Here is a 19,832-nt window from a genome sequence, read left to right on the forward strand (position 1 = left end):
TTTCAAGTGTCCTGTGCCAATGGGAATAAATACAGATAACAATATTAATAAGCACACAATACCAGTTATATCAACATAATGTAAGTAAATAAATAAGATATCATGATATTTGCTAGATATTTGAAGCTTTAACCCTGTGTAAATACGAATTCAACCCTACTCCAGACCGGGTCCCATTTTGGAATCTCGAGATCGGAGGGCGCACGCGTGCTGGTCACACTTAGGGGATGATGCCTGTCCCGGACGCAGATAACCCATCCCATTTCGGGGTGGAGATCAATTAACCCTTGACTCCTGACTCTTAATGTGGTGTCCCGTTCAGGAATATAGCACCCCAATTATCCGTAATGGCGAATAATCTCCAAGTGCTCAGTGTGTAGCACAACACTGAGGATCACTGGATATTTGCCGTTGTCCTTGGTGTCTGGACTGCTGCTTTTGAAAGCTGTGCAAACCCGTTTGACAGGCTCTTTAGTTCCCAGGCAAAAAGCATACCCCCACCCCCTTGCAGGCACCCTTGTCAAGGTTATTAACCGAAATTGTTTCGGGAAAAGGCTGAAAGGGTGAACCCCGGGTGAAAAAGGTGAGGCGCTGCTCGATGGTCGCGAAACCAGTTTGAAGACAACGCGAAGATCTTCCGTCATCAATTGTTGGTAGAACAAAAGAAAACTCTGTCTGAAAAATGAATATTTTCACCCAAATCCGTGGACTGAAACGGGTTCTCATACCAAGAGGATCCTTTTTGGGTCCGTGCTTTTTGACCAGCCACCGCGCAGATCAGTTGGAATTTAGCAGCGAACGCGATGTGATCGAAGCGGAACTGAACTACGGCCTTCTTATCCTGGTGAGTCTCTGCCGGAAATTGGGGATTCCCCTAGAGAATCCAAAACTATGCAATTTAATGGGGGAAACGGCGAGCGGAAGTCGCTTAAAGGACACACTTTCGACAGACCGCAGGAGAAAGGACATGAGAATGGAGAGTGCGAGAAAAGGGTTACAAGGTTACTCAAACGTCCTTCGCCTTCGCCTAAAAAAACCCAAGCTAGTCCAGACCAGACCATACCATACCCTAGCAGACCAGACCAGAACAGAGCAAAACAAAACACGAAACGCAGCAGCATAGAAAAAATTGTTGCCGCTTTCCTTTTCCTTCCTGGCGCGTCCACATATCGCATATTTTTTGCCGCCTCTCCTTTTCGGCACCCGCTTTCTCTCCGTTTCCTCCTTTCCCCCCTTTCACCGCCATCCGTGTCGTAAATTTCGCAAAAAATATATTTTCTAACAACCCAAACAAACAAATGGCTGCATGCAAAAAATACAAATCCCGACCCCCGCACAAAAGTCGCGCGAAAAAATCAGCAAAACCCACCAGGACATGTGTGTGTGTGTGTGTGTATGAGTGTGTGTTTTAGTATGGGTGAGAGGATATAGAAAAAATATATTATAAATGTGAATAAGCTGAGCGACTACTCTGTGGGCGCAGTGTTCATATATGTTTTTTTGTAATGTGTTTTTTTTTATTCAGTCCTCATTGTAGGTCTGACTTTCCGCCGGTTGCTTTATATTTGTTTGATTAGAATCCTGGGGTCGATTACCGGCAGGAGTTTTAATTTGTTATTAATTGATGCCGATCCGATTTGTTTCCAATGTGGTTGACTCCATTTGCCCTCGATTGTTTTTCGATTCTAGTCGGAGGATAAAGAAAGGACTGCGAAATGAAATTAGATGGGGACATGAAGTCCATTGAGCTGTTAGGATTAGATATTTATATATATCATATCTTTTTCAAAGGGAAATTCAATTAAACATGACTTTTTTAAGTCAGAGTTAAACTTTGGGAAAAGTGACTTTGCCTTAATCTAAACTTATTTGCTCACTATCAAATATCAAATAAATTGAATAATTTTCAGATCACAACTGCTCTGAACTTATACACCTAATTCTTCCGAAACCCGAATTAGATAATATTTATGTATGAATTTGTTAGATAACTATAACTATTAATAAAAATGTTATTCCATTAACTTAGTTCAGCAAATCTTTTTCATACGATTTGTGAGTGAAAACTATACCTTTCCTAGAAAAATAATTGGGAGTTTCTATAGAATCTTTACTATGCTATCTGTTTCAATAACAACTGAAAATTCTGCAGACCCTAATTGAATAACAGTCTATACGAAACAAGCATTAAGTTTCCACTCCCTAATTGAAAGCCCTATCAATCCGAAACGTCTGTTGAAAGTTTATAAGATAAAATGTCTTAACGACACATTCAATTACTCCAAAATGTTTTCACATCATCGTTTGTTGATTGAAAATTATAGCTCCCGAATATTTTAGCCAGCAAACTGCTGCAGCAGGAAGGCCAAAGTCTAAGTGGGCGGGGGAGTCTATTTCCTGAGCTCCAGGAACCCCAAAAAGGGGCTTGAGTTGCAAGCCCATTTTGCAAGGAGGGTTGGGTATCCAAGGTTGGGGGGGAGAGGGTTGAGAAAAAGTAAGCAGCACAAAACTGCAGCAGGCACCCGATTGGCTTTGGCCACGCACACAAAATGTGCATATAGAGTGCAACTTTTAGCACCAACCGAATGCAGTTTCGCACACACACACACACAGGCGGCAGCCTGCATGTATGCATGCATGTATGTACATAGAGAAAAAAGAGTGGCAAGTGAATATTTGTTGTACATGGGCAGCCGAAGCGAAGGGAAATCAAAAACACAGAAACAGGGGCGAAAAATAAAAGTCAAATAAAAACAGTGCAAAAATGCCAAAAACTGTCGTAGAAAAATGCACTTTTTCTGGGTGTGGCAAAATGGAAAATGGAAATAGCAGCGACGTTGACGCGGGCAGAGGTGCATTAGAGCCGAGGAGTTTTGGAGCTGCAGCTCCATGTTGCCAGCCTAAAATGGCAGCATGCACTTTTACACACACCCACACAATCCACCCATACCCCCCATTTTATCACCCCTGCAGTTTTTTGCCAAGCGCATTTTTAGTTGGTGCAGGCGGAATGCATTTTTACTCCCTTTTTGCAGCTGTATATAAAGGATGTGCGTCTGTGTCGGTGCGTATCCCTATTTGGTATCCTAAAAAAGTACACAAAATTTTGGTGCGCCGGCAGAGTCGTCGGCAGCGACGTCGACGGCACAAACACGCCCATGTTTTATGTACAGGATGCGGGGCTGTTGCGAAGGGGGTGGAGGGGGTGTGAGAGCCCTTTACATGCGCAGCCTCGATATGCATGTGTATGTGTGGGCCGTGCAAAAAGGAGCAAAAAAGCGAGAGGCAAAACACTAAAACTAATGCGCAAGAAAGAGAAACAGACATTAGAAAAACGCTGCGCATTGGTGTTGGTGAGCGAGCCGAACTGCCATCGTTGCGCAGCGAGAGAGCGAGAGAGAGCGTTGTTCGCCGAGCCAGTGAGAGCGGCAGCAACAGGACGAAGGACGATGTGGATGGTTCGGAGGAAGTGGGATGCTTATGGGCCTTTAAATCGATCCGAAACAAGGACTTTCCGCAGATCGCAGGACTTTAACTTAAGAAAGCGTTTTTCTTATGCAAGCAACATTTGTGTTCAATCTATCTTTTTATCATCAGCCACATCCTTTTCTATAGCAAAAAATACCGAATCAGAATCCGGAATCGGTCTCGAGTCCTTAACATTAGCTACACACACATACGCAAATATGCCAGAAACGCTCTCCTTTTACACTCACATTTTTCCACGACCATTTCCATGCGTCTGTGTGTGTGTGTTGGTATTAGCATATGTGTGTGTGGCAACACACAGACGCTGGGATATAATTTAAACGGCTTATGCCTCCTTTTTCACTTGCCAGGATGCGTGTGTTTGGTCTTGGTTTTATGTTGGGCGTCCTTAGAAGTTAATGGTGCGTATGCTTGATTGAGTTGGGAGTTTAACACGTTAAGTGTAAGGAACAGGAAATGAATTTGAAAAAACTACTCCTACAGATCAAAAGTCCCTTAAACTTATATCAAATCTTAATATAACTTATTATATTAATAAGGCCATAAGCTAAACACATTGTTAAATAGTGTGATCAAGGATGATTTATTATTTAATTTGTCTGCACTTGTGGTTGAAATTCTTTATTATAAGAAGTTTTACAGTTTTCTAAGTCCTTTCCATTTTAATGTGATGAATAAAAATACTTTATTACCATGGCCACCAAATAAAAGTCTTCATTTGAACTGATTCTTAAAAAACGTCATCATGCAAGGCTTTTCATCTCACGATGATCTATGGACCTGACTATATCCATGGCACAAGAGCGTGCAATTTAATTTCGAATAAATTAAAGCCTATTCACATGGCCAGATTAAAAGCGAACCCAATCGCACAAAACCTCAACACAGGCTGGCCAAAATGACCGGCATTGTTTTTGCCTCGGCGACTCAACCGCGGCTCCATAATAAACGTAACTATAATACAAAATAAACACATAACCGAAACAATCTAAATATGGCGAGAATTTATGTATTGATTTTCATTAATAATATTCGGCCGTTGCCGTTGCCATTGCCATTGCTTTCGTTGTTGCAAGGACTCGCCATATCCTCTATCGCTGCTCTAGTCCTGGCCATGGCATTTTTCCAATTTGGGCTCCGCTGGACGCCGGCAAATTGAAAATTTTCCAAAAACAAAACACAACAAAGCAGCTGCCGTTGGAGTTGCAGCCGCGGAGTTGGAGGGGAGGGGTGAGGGGTGCCGTTGGGGGCAGTCGGGCAAGTGCATCATTTTTCATCAAAAACTTTTGGGGACGAAATGGGCAAACAAACGAAAACCAAACCAAACCATTTCGACCATGGATGGCCGGAGGCGAACATCGGCTGCAGCTGCAATGGCAGTAGCTCTGGGTTATGCATCATAACTATATGTGGCAGGGGCTCGACTAGGCTGCATAAATCTATGGATTGCATGGAGGAGGTTTATGCACCCACCCATCCTGCTCCACCTCCTGCTCCCGCTCCACCTCCTGCTGATTTCGATGCTGCTCCTGATGCTGCTCCTGATGCACCTTTGATATGCAATTTATGCATGTCATCTGCGCTGCGTCTGCGTCCATTGTCCTCCAGATTTTCGGGGGTATGGTGGTGGGGGGCAGTCACCTAAACACAACACCCACGCACAAAAATCCTTTTTTGCTGCCAATTTATAGGCCTCCACCCAGTGCAATGTTATTTTTGGAACCGTGTGTGCTTGTGTGGGTGCATGTGTATGCGTGTGTGCATTGCGTTTTTCCGGCTTTCCTATTTGCATTGTCGACCAGGCGATGGGAAAGCCTGCAATGTTTGCCCTTTGGTTTTACAGTGGCGCAGCCAGGCAGCGAGTCCTCCCTCACAGTCCGGGCCAGAAATCATGTTTTTGCCAAAATGCATTTTCATACGCCACGTAAGCCGGGCTCCATGTACGGCAATGCATGCATGCGGGTCCACAGCACATAGAAGCCGCCTACCAACCAACCAACCAACCACCCACCCATCCATCCAAGCATCCAACCATCTATGTACTCGGAGCAATGCACTCCTATCTAATCAATGTTTGGGCGACACTGCTGGTTTGGGTTGCATGCTGCACATTTTTCGTGTGGCACGTTGCTGATGCGGCAGCTTTAATTTTAATTGATGCATTTTCCGGACCAATCACCCACCCACAAAAGCACACTCATAATGCTGGCCATGTAATTGCCAGAGTCCTGCTGCAGACTGTCCAGTTTGGTAATTTATCTAAGCGCTGTCCGACGGCTGATTGATTGCCATTGTTGCAGGGCGGAGCATCATCATGGTATCAGACTCACTCTTTGATCAAATGCGTATGCATTTCACCAAAACAAATTCTAATGCGACGGCATAGGTATGCAAAAACATGCATTGAAACTGAAACTGTTACTTGCATATATCGGTTCGAAATGAAATCAAGTAAGATAGCTTAAAGATTTCATTACGATGAAAGGTTGATCATATTTTATGTTCGAGTTGATACATAACCCTCCAATGCACTTATTGCGTTTGATGACAATATGGCTTGCACAGAAAAATCAGAAATCATCAATACCGAATGGCACCCGAAATGCAGAAGGGTCCTTGGAGCAGCAGGCACAAATCCGTGCCACAGGATGTACTGCTAACGAACTCCGAACGGGATCGGGATCTCATGCAGTCTCACATTTTTTCACAAAGCCCGCCGCGAATGCAGTTTTTGTCCGCCAGCCTGAAACTAATAAAGGCGAATGCCATCGTTGTGGGTGGTGGGCGGTAGGTGATGGGCGACGATATGGGGGTGGCACTGATGGATGAGGGGGCGGGCTTTGGTTGGAGGTGCGCTCAGCTGGGAGCGGTCTTCTTCAATTTATCGATTGCAGGCGCTTTCCCTAGAGCAACACCCTCCGCCACCCAAAAAAAAAAAACAAAAATAGGAAAATATCGCGGGAAAGAATTCGCACAGCTAACTGCAGATGCAGATGCACCAAACACCATTCCCACTCAACCCACCCAGCCAACCTATGTACAACTGCATTCTTTGCCCACCCTTCGTTGCACCGGCAGCTGAAAGCAAAACAGGACAAAAACAGAGCAAAACGCAAAGAGCAAACAGCGATGGCAGCCATGGCAACAAAACTGAAACATAAGCAATGCAAAGAAAAAACTCAAAATGCATGGCCTGGCCACCATTTTGAATAACAAGTGCGCAGGGGTAGCCGCCCCAAACCCCGAGATCCACTCTTGCGCCCCATCTGGAAAAGAAAGAAAAGAAAGCCATAGAGAAATGCATTGGACGAGTGCAGTGGGCAAGGAATAAAAAGTGCACTTTTCAGGATGGAAAAGGATGTGTGTGTGTGCAGGATGTGCAGGCCAGCGAAAAGCGACAAAATCAAATGCCGAGAAATAAAATTCCGTGCCCCAACAAAAGCGAAACGAGACAAGTCGAAGGTTTTTGCTCAGCTTTCCCCCTTTGCATATCTGGTCACCATGGGGAGTTTTTATCCTTGCCGTCGTCCTGCGAACAGGATATGCAAGGGAAGGTATCCAGCGCTCTCTGTCTGGGGCATAGGAAAAGCCTATTTCAAAAAATTGAAAATTCAAAATTTCATTTGTGCAACGTGCGGCACTCCTTTTTACCATGGAACCGCCCCTGGCCAAATGCACTGGTCCTGGCCCACCTACACCAGCTCCAGCTTCTGCTACTCCTGCTGCTCCAGCTCCTGCTCCAGTTCATCCTGCGTCTGGCGTGGCTGTTGTTTTGGATGAGTCCGACCGACGACGACGACGTTGCCGGGCCGACAAAGCAATTCTTCAGAAATGAAATGTCCTGGCCCTGGCCGCCCACTGCCACTCTCCTTTATGGATCGCCCACCCCCGCCTGCACTGCATTTCAAAATGGCAACGTGGCTGCAGGAGAACTGGGCAGGATCCAGCGGACCAGCAGCAATGGCGACAACTGTCAGCATCATAAGACTGCACATGGGCCTAGCAGGCGAGGATGAGGAAGTGGATGGAGATGGGGATGGGTATGGAGATGGGCATGGGCATTGGGTTGTGCATGTGGAGTTTGGGCTTGGGACAAAACGTAAACAACAAGTTTGCTTTTTGGCACTGCAGTTGGGCACCAAAGTTTTCCACACACGCACACACACACACACAAGAAGACACAGAGCCGCAGGGTGGAAAAGAGTGAAGGGAGGGGGCCGGGGGGGTTGCAGCGGCATGAGGCAGACAAAGCAAATGCAATCAGCAATGTGTTTTGCTTTTGCTGCCTCTGAGCCCCCGTACTGGGGCTAAAATCAGGACCTGTTCGACTGGACTAAGCCTGCAAGTGCACTAGGCATTCCGCACTCCACAAAGGGAGCCCTCACTTTAGTTTAACTTTCATAATTTTTAGCCCCCGAGCGCAACTATATTGAGCTAATGCAGCATTAGGGAAATAAATTTAAGGATAATAAGGACACTAGCGAAGTTATTCATTAAATAATAATCACGCATCAAAGAATTCATGATCTCTTAACAGTTTGGTTCATGGGTAGTTGATGGAAAAACTTAAATTGATATATATTTTGAACAGATCATGTCATCTAAAAAACCTACAATATAAAGGTCTTGTGAAAAAGTTGAAAGCAAGACTAGCTTACTTAAAAAACGTTATTACTTTAGATATTCCAAGATGCACCATCATTTTGCACCCAGTGTATTCTCTATGGTACACAATAATGCGAAAAACTCTGCAGCTGAAAAATAGAAAGACGCGAGCAAAAAAATGTTGCTATTTGCCTACTGCTGCAGAACGGCATCGCAAAAAAGTATGCAACGTTCAGGAAAGTGTTGCATGACGCCAAAGGGGCGGGACAACTACCACGCCCCCCACGACTGACTGACTGACTGAATCTGTATCTGAATCGAAGCTCAGTGCAGCTTGGTCCCAAGGAAAAAGCATAGCTGGGCGGAGTTGGGTGGCCAAAAAGTGAAATCAAAAACTGCAGCATCGCCGGACGAAGGGACAATGGGTGTGGGTTTGGCCATGGGTTTGGGGTATGGGTATCTCTACTTCAGTTCAAGTGAAGGCAGCAAGAAAAAATGCAAGCCAAAGGCTGCAGTAAAAATGGCACAAAACAAGCGGCGCGCTGCGACTCACTCCCAAAAAGACCCAAACCCCAAAAGCCCAAACAAAGCAAACCGAATGTGGAGGACAACGACGAATCAGTGGTGGCAGGACGAGCCCAAGGACCCACGCCCCCACTGCCCCCACCCCGGCGGATGCACATTGTTAGGCCCAGCCAGTGGAATTGGATTGGACACGGGATATGGCCACGGTGCTGCAACGATGCCAAATCAACGGACTCGTCGTCGAGACGCCTCAGCTGCCCCAGAAGATGGGGTGGGAGTTTTGGGGCGCCACTGAATGCACAGAGAGTAAATATCATATAGCAGGGTGCAAATAGCAAGGTGCATTATTCATAACTGGCTATATTCAAATATAAGAAGTCTAGAAGATAATAGGCTTATAAAAGTATTTATTTTTCCAAATGCTGTTGATCTTGCACCAAAATATAAAATATATTAAAACCAACTAGCTTTCAAGCTAGACTAAAATATTCATTTAGAAATCGAAGAGAGAATGGTTTTCTAAGAAATTCCTGAAGTGATGTGACAAACTTATATAATAACCACTCAACTCATTTATATCATAATTATGCTCTTTTCGGCTCAGTGTAGCATTCAAAAGTGGTTGCAAGGGTTGGCAATGCAATTCATATAGTGCAAAAAATGTTGCGTGGGGGCCAATGGGTGAGTGGGCGCCTTGAAGATGTACCCAGTTCTGGCCTGGTCAGGCATTTCTGCATTTTGTATTTATTGCACTGGGGGATTGGGTCTGAGGACTCTGCCTGCTGGACTCTGTATGCAAAAGGAAAGCTGCATTTGGCCGGCTGTGGGCTAGTTCGGCACATCGGGACAAGGCGACTTCGGCACGTACGCGACGTTGGCAGTTTGGGGGAAATGTGCAAAAATGGAAAATCCAGAAACGCGGATTGTTAAGCTTGGGCTATTTTTTTCCAGCGTCTGGCGGGGAAGTGGGCGGCTGTGGAGTGGTCAGCAGGAGGCGTGGCACAGGCCTTAATACTGTGGCATTTGTCTTGGAGCTGAAACAACAGACGTTGCCAATGCAGACGCTGAAAAAATGCATAAAACGTTGCAACAAAACTGAGCCCAAAGGGGGGGGGGGGGGGGTTCTGTGGGGCAAAGGCAGTGGCAGGTGCAAGGGGGTTGGCCAAATGTCGGCGGTGGGAACTGCGAGACGCAGCTGCTGCAACGTTGATTTGATGAACATTTCGCTGGGGCAGCTAACGTGACGATGTCTAGTGTGCGTAATATGCAAAAAGTGCCCACTCAGACGTCTGCCTTGAGGGATTTGAGACTTGACCCTCACTCTGCCTCATCCGTTTTCTGCTGTCCTCCTCCAGCGGGCAATGCAATTTTTCTTCATTGTAATTTGGCCGGGACTTTGGCCACGACCGCCTGGCCACTGCACTGATTCCCAAAGTGTTACATTCAAGAAGTGGAAGCAGAACTCTGAGGCAGCCACTGCAGAAAAATGCAAGATATTATAACAATAAGTCTAATCGTATTACTAATTCCCAGCTGGCAAACATTTATTTTATATTAAAATAATCTCATTAGCTTATTTATCATATGCTTGAAGAACTTGGCATAATTGAGGTATATCAAAGATACGAAGTACTTGTATACTACTTAACTTTTCTAGAAGAATCCACTTCTGCTCCACATTACAATTCTCAAGCTTTGCACTTCGAACTTTTTCTCCGTGTTAGGTTCCTGGGGGTAAAGGTCCTTGGAATGGGAGACGGTTATGCGGCTCGCGCATACAAATTATGCGGAAAGGGAGCGACAGGAAAAGAGGAGCAGAGGAGCTGGGCAGGAGCAGATGAAATGTACGAATCCATGGACTCCCGACCGGGGCCATTTCCCCGTGCCCGGGTCCATTGTAAATTTGCAATTTTTGCCGAGTGCCGCTCGATGCTTTGTTTTGGGATTGGTTTTGACACAGGGGAAGGGGAAGTCTCGTCGCGGAACCGTTTTTGGCCAAAATGCATTTTGATGTAGTCGACTACGGCGGGCAGAAGAAGGAAAGAAATTTGAAAAAATCGCCGCATGCTTTTTGGCAACCCCATGGATATTGTGGATTCTGAATTCGGATGGAGGCAATTGCTCGATGGGGGGGCATGGCATCCATGTTATATCCTTTTGTTGGGGGGAAAGGCTACCTAATCTGACTGAATGCACTCTCCGCGGAGACAGCTGGACGGGTGGAAAAATGAGGGGGGAGGGTGTATGTGGGTGGTTTGAAAATGGCAGGAACTCGCATGGCAAATTTTCCATTATGCTCACTCAATCAAAACTGCAACAAAACAAAAGTTATGAATAGGATTTTAGCCATGGCAAAAGTTTTCCTTCTGCCCCACTCTGTGGGGATTTACTTAAGCCATATTTTATCACTCTTCTCATGTGGCAGCTGCAACTTATTCAATTATTTTAATGGAATATTTCTACTCTCTATTTGCAGATATTACGGAGCCTTCGTCGCTGGGTAAGTTTCGGTCTTAATTGGAATGCAAATTGAAATAGTTCGAAAAGCCAGAGATGCTGAAAAGGATAAACTTTCGCCACTCTCTGCCCACTCCGCAATCAATATCGATTGTCATTGATTGACCTGCCCTTAACACTCAGTTGGGAAACTCCGGAATGTCCATGGGTGTGGTTAATCGAACTAACGCCCAGGTAAACACGACGAAATCACCTCTTTCCATCCGAAATTCAGTGTCATTAGGCAGTGCATTTGGTCTGGCGATTCGCTTTGGCCAAATGCAAAATTGTCAAATATTTACTCAGGCAATTTAGCATGCGGCAGGCGGGCAAATAATTACAAAAACGTTCGGAAAACAAATAACTAATAGAAATGGATGGATGGATGTGTGGGCATTGGACCTAGTCCCCTGGCCACTCAAAACAAACATGCAGAAAGCGAAAACAGAGACCGAATCGCGGAAACGGGGAATCCCCGCAATGACAAAACAATTGAAGAACGCTGCCAAAATAAACCAGTCAATAAAATAATATGAAATAGTAGCAAAACAATCCAGAAATGCTGAAATAGCGGCGGTTTAATCGATGAGGATCAAATTCAATTCATAATAGTGTATTAATTTAAAATTGCGATTATGGATATTTTCCAAATGTAGACGTCGTTTTTGGACTTCGACCCAGATTTGTGATTTGAGGAAACAATTGTGCAGTAAAATTCTAGCAATATGCTAAAATCCATAGACACAGAAGCTTCGATCCGATTTATTGCGAGACAAGCAAACATTTTCGTACAATTTCGAAACAGATTTTGTTTTTGGAGCTCTCGAATAATACTGCAGAAATACAATCTGCATGCAATTTCTCGACTTAAGACCACTGCTCAATTTGATGCAACCCCCCCTCAAAAAGAAAAACACAAACAATTCTTGTAGAAGGAATCTAAGCCAAGCCATTTGTATGCCCTCTATCCATTGTAATTTTTTTTGGGGTTTCTTCAGGGGGAGGGAGCTGTGCTCCTACCAAAAGCAACAAACATGACCCCGAGATGCATTTGCATCAAAATGGCCGCCATGGACAAAAAGCAGGGGGCTCCGACTGAGAAGGGACTTCCCCGCCATGCTCCGGCAGCCATGCGTGTCACTCACACAACCATCCAGGGGCAGTTGGGCCATCATCTATCGTCACAGCATCCGTTGTTCGATGGTCCTTTTTCGGAGGAGAACCTACCAGAATGGAACAGCCCCTCGGTGCACCGTCCACCTTGTCACCCGTCTATTCATCTGAAATGCAATTTCAAAATTTTTTCAACAACTCCTTCTGCAGTTCGCATCGCTTTTGGACGCATACACCCCAAAATCCAACCCCCGCCCCCTCTTTCCAAGCACCCGTTGCATGCCAAAAACTGCATTTTAGGCTCCGGCTGTGGCTGCGACTCGGGGCACTGTGACTCCGGATCTGTCTGCTCCAACTCGGGCTCCACAAATGCATTGCCTCGTCCGGCTGACGGAGCCCAGGACTCCGGACTAACACAAAAACTCGCACAGGGCCATTAGGGTGAACCTTAACCAAGTGCCTAATTGATAGCTCCCTAAACTTTTATTTCCTATGTTCTGTTAAATGTATATATCGAAAAATATTTCGAAAATATTTTCACTCTAGCAGTGTCTTGCAGAGCTTATATGAATTGTTGCACAGTTAAATCTTTCAAAATTACCTATGCTTCAGGTCCACCCTAAAACAGAAACATGGATGCAGGACTCGCACGTTTGATGTACAATATTTGTAGTGCTGCGTCTGGTTTCGGGATCGGTGTTTCGGGCTTTTTGCAGTTTCAATTGGGCTGCAAAAAATTGCAATCTAGGCAAAAATGCAACAAAGGCAAAGAGCTGGGCGTGCATATTCACATGGGCCCCTCCGTTCCACTCCACCCCCTCACCTACTCCATCACTCTTTGTGTGTGCATATGTGTGTGTGTGGATTTTTTCCGAGTGCATCTATGTGCGTGCATGTGCATTCATTTGGCCCAGCTCGCTTGGGCAAAAATGCAAATTTTTTAGCCAACGCCATCTGAAAATAGGATGGCAAAAATTTCTGCATTTTGCAATTTCAAAGCCTGGAAATTTCGTTTGGGGAAAATGCATTCGGGACCGCTGGCCGGCCTGAAGACCGCCCATTTTCCTGCCAGATGGATTGGCATGGATTACAAAAGGGGGCAGTCACTGTATCTGCCTCTTCGTTTCTAACTCGCAACTTAAAGCTTTAAACGCCGGCACGTAATTTCCACAATTAATTGACCGGAACAATTTTATAAAACTAAAAATTCGCAAATCCCCAAACGATAAATTACGCCAAAAGGGCAGAGATGTCACGTTTCCAGCTGGAACCCAAGCCTAAAACCTTGAAAACGTCAAAAAAGGGTCGTCGAATTAGAAGTTATGGAAAGTTTGGGAAGTCACCAGACTGCTGCCCAGGGGCAACGTAAAAATTTCCAAGAGAAATTAATGACGTTTGAGAAAAAGCACAGGGGAATGATGAGGCAGAACTGCCGAACAACCCTTTGGCAAAATCTTTCTAATTAAGAAATATACCAAGCGATGGGCCTCAGCAGCCATTTGCCAAAAGTCTGATCCTGAAGGGCGACAGAGGGAGGGGCAGCTGCCGTTTTGCTCCAGCCCGGTCACATCTTGTGGTCCTTGGATGTCCTTGCTGGCCTCCTGCCTTTGTGTGCATTGAAATAAAATAATAGTAAAAAGTTAAAATTCTATTCAAATTGTTTGCCAGCTGAAAACAATGTAATTTCATTTTATTTGAATATAAAAGGCACCCTCCTGCTGCACTAACCACTGCCATGTTCACCATCTTATGCCGTCGACTGGACAAAGTCGTCTTTTGTCCTTTGCGGGCCAGAAAGAGACGGGGCAGGACAAACGGACAGAGAAAGAGGCTATATGCCACAATGGTCATCTAACCAGAGCAAGGTTTGGTATGATTACGTTAGCAACTTTACCGCAGTTCCTCAACAGAACCCCAACTCAGTTCAGATAGTTTGCAAACGCTGCAGGTTGGCCTTCCACCCAAAAGCCATCACACTCCCACAACGAGTACTCCAGCATATATCCTCCCACCATGTTACGACTGCGGTTACTGTGGGTGTTGTGTATTGGCCATGGCCAGAACCGGGGGTTGGCCATCCGGACTAAGCCCGCCTGTGTGCTTGGATTTTATTGAAACTTTTCCTTGCCGCAAACGTAGCAAGGAATATTTGAAATAGCCTTCCCCCGGCTTTCCCCTGCAAAACTTAAGGCTGCAACGCTGGGGTTTCTCCTTTGCCAACTGGCATAATGCATCGAGGTCAGAGCGGGGAGGAAGCTGGTGGAATTAAATAATTGATTGCTTCAAGATCGGAGCAGAGGTTTCAACTGGCATGGAGGAATTTCCTCTTTCGCAACTCGTTTTAATCTTGTAATTTCATTCAAATACCAAGCCACACTCTCATAGCGAGTTTAGCACTTGATTCTGAGTCTTGTACAAAGAAATTTTTGGTAAAAATAACAAGTTTTAATAGATTTCTACTATCATGCAAAAAATGGTTTGAATTTGAAACATATGATCTTTTTGGCCTTCAGTTCTTAATACTTAAAAAAAACTGATATATAATTGCATATAATTGGAAAATTCGTGAATCAGTTACTTGCTTTCTTAGCACTTGTAAAAATCTTTCAACCGAATGCATTTTTCTTTGACTTTCTATAGAACTTATCATCCCCTTCTATTTCTTTTGAGCTTTAAGAAAGCAAAGTACCCTATCTGGTGGAGGAATCCACCCCTGTGAATATTTCGCCCCTTCTATGGTACCTCCTCTAAGCTCCCTCGAAAAGTGCGCCAACGTGCCACAACGAACCCAAATTGCACTCCAAACATTTTAGGTTTAATGGACGAGAAGGCATCCACAGCATCCATGTTATTATGCAAGAGACCGAGCCACAGACACATACGCAAACGCACACTCAGAAAAACACACACACAGTTGCAGTTAGAAACGCACACGCAGACCAATGCAAGTGCACAAAGGAAGTGCACGTCCTTTGCAGAAAGGACGAAATGCCATTGGAAATGGGCAGGAAGTATGAAGTCATTTGAATTTGAATTCAAAATTTTCTAATAACATTTCAGCTGAAACAATCTAATAACACAGACACACGCACACACATATGTATATGCGCAAGTGGCAATGTCCCAAAAGGACGAAAACGAAAGGAGTCATCCACAGAAGAGACGAGACAACGTCCGTGGTTGCAACTCCCTTTTCCGCCCCCCACACTCTTGAAATAATGCAAAAGCAAAAGTGTTGTTGGTGCTAGACGTTACTCCTGCCCCATCAGTCCTTTCGTCCTTCTCGTCCTGCAGCGACTCATGAACGGAATGGTGTGGGTTGATGTGGATCTGGATGTGGGTGTGGGTGTGGGTGGCTTTGAGTGGACTGAAGTCGACGCAGAGTCCCCGCTCGTATCTTGGCAATAAAATAATGACTCAACTGAACTGAAAACTAGAAATGTGAAATGTAAATGGCGAACAGGACACCATTACACCCAGTCGCACAAGGACATTTTGCCGCTTGTTCCTTGCACGTAGCACGGCTTCCTACGTGCCCCGCCACGCCCACTCCGTCTTTTGTCTGCGTTTTAAATTGTGCAATTTTATATTTGCAAGTTTCTACGTGTCCACCCCACCCGCATTTCAACTGTCCATTGCCCAACACCCCCGATATTCATTCTCCATTCCCATGCCCAGAGACAACCCTTGGCTTTGTAATTGCTGCATGCCTGCGACTGGCCTTGTCCCTGCCCCATCTCCTCCTTTATCCTTTCTCCAGCTCGCTTTCCCCCCATCACAAAGCATCTCCATCAGCCCTCTAACTCTGCGTAAGTTTCCCTGGCACTTTAGTTTTAACTGCCCCGGCGGTGGCGTCCATTTACTTAGAGATACATGCATATAAGTAAGACTCATTCTGGATTTATATTTCAGTCTGCTATAAATTAAAACTTGCATTTCAATTTAATAAAAATATAACTCCGTCAATAATTCGTGTTTCGCAATGATTTTACATAAGAACTATATTTCTAAAATCTCTGCCTAAAGTTTTCTCTATTCTCCAGAGAAATTCCTTTAGAGAACATCCCCGTTTTTGCACTTGACATGTAGAACTGCAACTACCGCAAGTACAACAGTTCCGACTATAAAATTATATATAGTGCGACTTGTCCGGCGGTGAAAAGGATGGGAACCGAGGGAAAGTTCTTCTTGTCAGCAAAAGGAAAGGCTGTCATATGCATTTATTATGGCTCTTGGCATAAGTTCTCAGTTTTCAGTTGGTTTGGCTTCACTTTGCTTAAATTTGGACAAGAGCTCAACGAACAGATGGGTATGCGGATTCGGATAGGAGTGAGATCCGTATAGAGAAAAGAAACAGTGTACATACCGACACTCATTCCAGACTTTCGGCTCTTAATAAGCAAATTAATGAATGCGTGGAAGTGCAAATTTGTTTGTGAAAAGGATGAAAAGTACTCGTAGTCGCTGGCTCAAAGCCATTCACAAAAATTTTGGGCATGGGTGGACCCAAAAGGCGACATCAATGGCTGCAAAGGATGAGGGGGCGAAATGTGAGGACTTCGGAGTTGTCCGCCGGGTAAATTGCTTGTAAAATGTAAGCAGCGTCTAAATTAACTTTTGTTTGCCTTCCATAAATGCCGAGTTGTTCCCAGTGCGAGAGGGGTGCAAAATAATTACGTGGCGCTGTCTTATTTTAATAATTTCCCAGCCACGCACTCTACAAGAGAGATTCGCCCACATAAAAAAAAACCTCAACCAAATAAAACCCGCGTCGAGTCCTTCTAATAAATATGCAAATGGCGCATTTAAATACGCAACGAGTAAAGGGGATTTGGGACTGCCCGGGGCAGTGCTCGGTTTTTAATGTCATTTCTTAATAGCTTCGAGTACGTAAAATCTGGGCGAGTCCTTGCCGAAAAGATGTCGTCCAGCTGATAACGCGCATACGCCACGTAAGCTGCTCCAAGCAGCGATGGACACGCCGCCTGGGAACTGGTCACGTAGTCATTAAAACACACAAAAAGGCCACCTGCCACGCCCCCTTGGTACACCTACCACTTTTACGTCCAGTGGCGCCCAGGTAGCCAAAACCTAAATTAGATGTAGGTGCACCGGAAAAAATATATATTTTACTCCAATGCGAAAAGATGCGATAAACAATGCATGATCACTAGTTAGGACCAGGTTCAGATGGAGTATTTTTCGAAGTGTTACTTAGTGCCCTAAAATTTCCCACACAAGGTGCAAATCCTTGAGATCCTTGTCGTCCCCTCCAAAATGCGCCACCTCTTTACCGCCACCTCTTTACCTCTACCTCCTCCGACACCTTTCCCCTCTCATTTGCGGCGCGTGTGCGTCCGTGTTGGCCCTTGGTAAATATGAAAATAAATAAATCCTAAGCGTAAGCCAAAGTTTTGATGTATGCCCCAAGCAGTTAAAATGTGGGAGGTATGGCTTATGGGGGAGTGGGCGTGGCATACTAAATCCTAGCAGCGAGAGGACGTGAGGGTTGGCAAATGTGTGTGTGTACGGGTGTGCGGGTGGGAGGTCAGTCAAAGTTATTTTAGGGCCACATTTTAAGCTCTTTGCCAACGTGTCCTGCGCATCCTGGCTAAGCCAGCGGGCTCCAGCTACGCCTTATCTGCAGCACCGCCGCTCCTCCAGTCACTCAGGAAAGCCACCATCAGCCCTTCCACCGGGGATTGGGATTTCAAGGGGTGTTTTAATATTTTAGGTGCTCTAAAGTTACATAACGCGGGGATGGACAGCGCTGTTCTAACTCCTTTCTATGTCCTGCCTTGTATGTGCGGCGCATTATTTATCAGCAAACAGGAAATTAGCAAGCGAGCAGCTAGGGACAGGGAATCGACTACAATATACCTATTAGGGTGGCGGGTATATTGTAAGTAAAGGCTAGTTAAGAATAAGTATTCTATCTTATTGGCCAAAGCAGTGGTTGTATATAGGGCTTTAGAAATGCGCTAGAGTTGTTTCACATTCGAAATGCCCAACTGAGCTTATCCACCCCAAGGAAACCGAAACTTTTTGCTTATCTTGCTGCTTAGACTGAATTCGCTGGACGAGGCGATGTCCTCACAAAAGCGAATTTAATTAATTAGACAGACGCTGGCCACCAGATCCGAGCAGGAGCTGAGGGTTGGCTATGTACCCCATTATCCCAGCACCCAGCTCCCAAAAACCCCATCCACCGAACCATTTCACCCACGGGGCCACCTCCTTTGTTGCTGCGGTCGTTTCCTAAAAAGTTCTACATGTGTTGTGTGCTGGGTGGAGGTCCCTTATCAAATCCACCGCAGCGGCAAAGTTAAAAACTATTAACTAAAATTTTCTATTAAAACTTTTCGCTGAAGTGAAAACTTTGCCATGTTGCCAATGTTGTTGCCGTTGCTTTAGTGCCCACAAGCAAGTTTAATTTGTTGTAAACTCTTGCGTTGGGGCGCCTCTACTGAAAGGAAAGCGGAGATGTCCATTCCGGGTCGTCTCCTGTGGCTTTTTTGTCTCCAGAAACCAAATGTTCAACTTGTTCACCGTTTCTCTCTGCTTTTATCTTTCCAGATCGCAACAAGGACCCGGCCAGAAAATTTCATTTAGCTCGTGCTTAACTAGAGGCCCACTAACCAAATTAGTCGATAAGAAAAGCTTTAGTAATACTAGCTGTAATCCCATATTTGTATGTAGTTTGGCTCTTAGTTGATCTATGTTATGCTTGTGCTTATTATTATTATTATTATTCAATTCGTACTTTAAATAAAATGCTTTGAATTTTGCCAATTTTGATTTGCGCTTTTTAATATTTGAGCTAATCGATCAAACATGAGGAGGAGTAGCAGCTACTGGATCGACTCATCAATATGTTTCTTAACAGGTTGGTTAAAATATATATATACATACATTATAATCTAAGTTACAATTATAAGTTCACCCCTAATATGCCAAGTTACAAGGGCGCCATCTATAGTTGAGTGCTCGCAGCTCTCGCAAAAGGGGGTTGTAGGTGGAACGCTTTCTAAAATTTCAAATCAGAAAGCTTTGTCCTGAGCTTTCGGCCTGCTCAACTTGAATATGCAAATTAGAATATGACTTGAGTGAGGGTAGTACTTTGGGTAATGTGAACGGACTGTTCCATGTTGTAATTTCGCTCGAAAATCGACTTACAAATTCATGAAAAAAGCTACTCTTTTTATTTAATAAAAAAGTTGTTTTTAGTTATAACTAAAATAATGTATAATAATTATAATAATTTAATCATGAAAATTTAAAATTTTATGTACATTATATATTTTAAACCCTTTAATTTAATTTATTTCTTCATATTAAATTATGGACAAAAATCCAAAAGCCATAAAAGGGTAGTTAAATTTGAAAGGATTATCTTAAAGCTTAGTCGAATATTTACTTAAAAATCTGTAGACCTGAAATTTTGCCACTTTGGTCTAAACTGGATTCCAAGCACTTTCGCCCGAATGAATCCAAGTGAGCACATCCCTCCTGTCCTCAAACTTCTAGTCTTCCTATGCATAAACATTAACCATTTCCAACCATATTCACCAAAGAACCGGCTTAAAAAAATCGGTAGACAAGCA

At 44.5% G+C, this 19,832-nt stretch overlaps 1 long non-coding RNA gene across 1 annotated transcript; it reads left to right on the top strand.

Annotated features, from left to right (window-relative positions):
* The first annotated feature begins 764 nt into the window (after window positions 1–764).
* Window positions 765–19,099, top strand: LOC120285047. Its single transcript, XR_005544297.1, has 3 exons — window positions 765–844; window positions 11,096–11,119; window positions 18,805–19,099. It is a non-coding gene; the product is annotated as an uncharacterized LOC120285047 (long non-coding RNA).
* The last annotated feature ends 733 nt before the right edge of the window (window positions 19,100–19,832 follow it).

The sequence above is a fragment of the Drosophila simulans genome, chromosome 3R, assembly GCF_016746395.2.
Source record: "Drosophila simulans strain w501 chromosome 3R, Prin_Dsim_3.1, whole genome shotgun sequence".
Taxonomy (NCBI): domain Eukaryota; kingdom Metazoa; phylum Arthropoda; class Insecta; order Diptera; family Drosophilidae; genus Drosophila; species Drosophila simulans.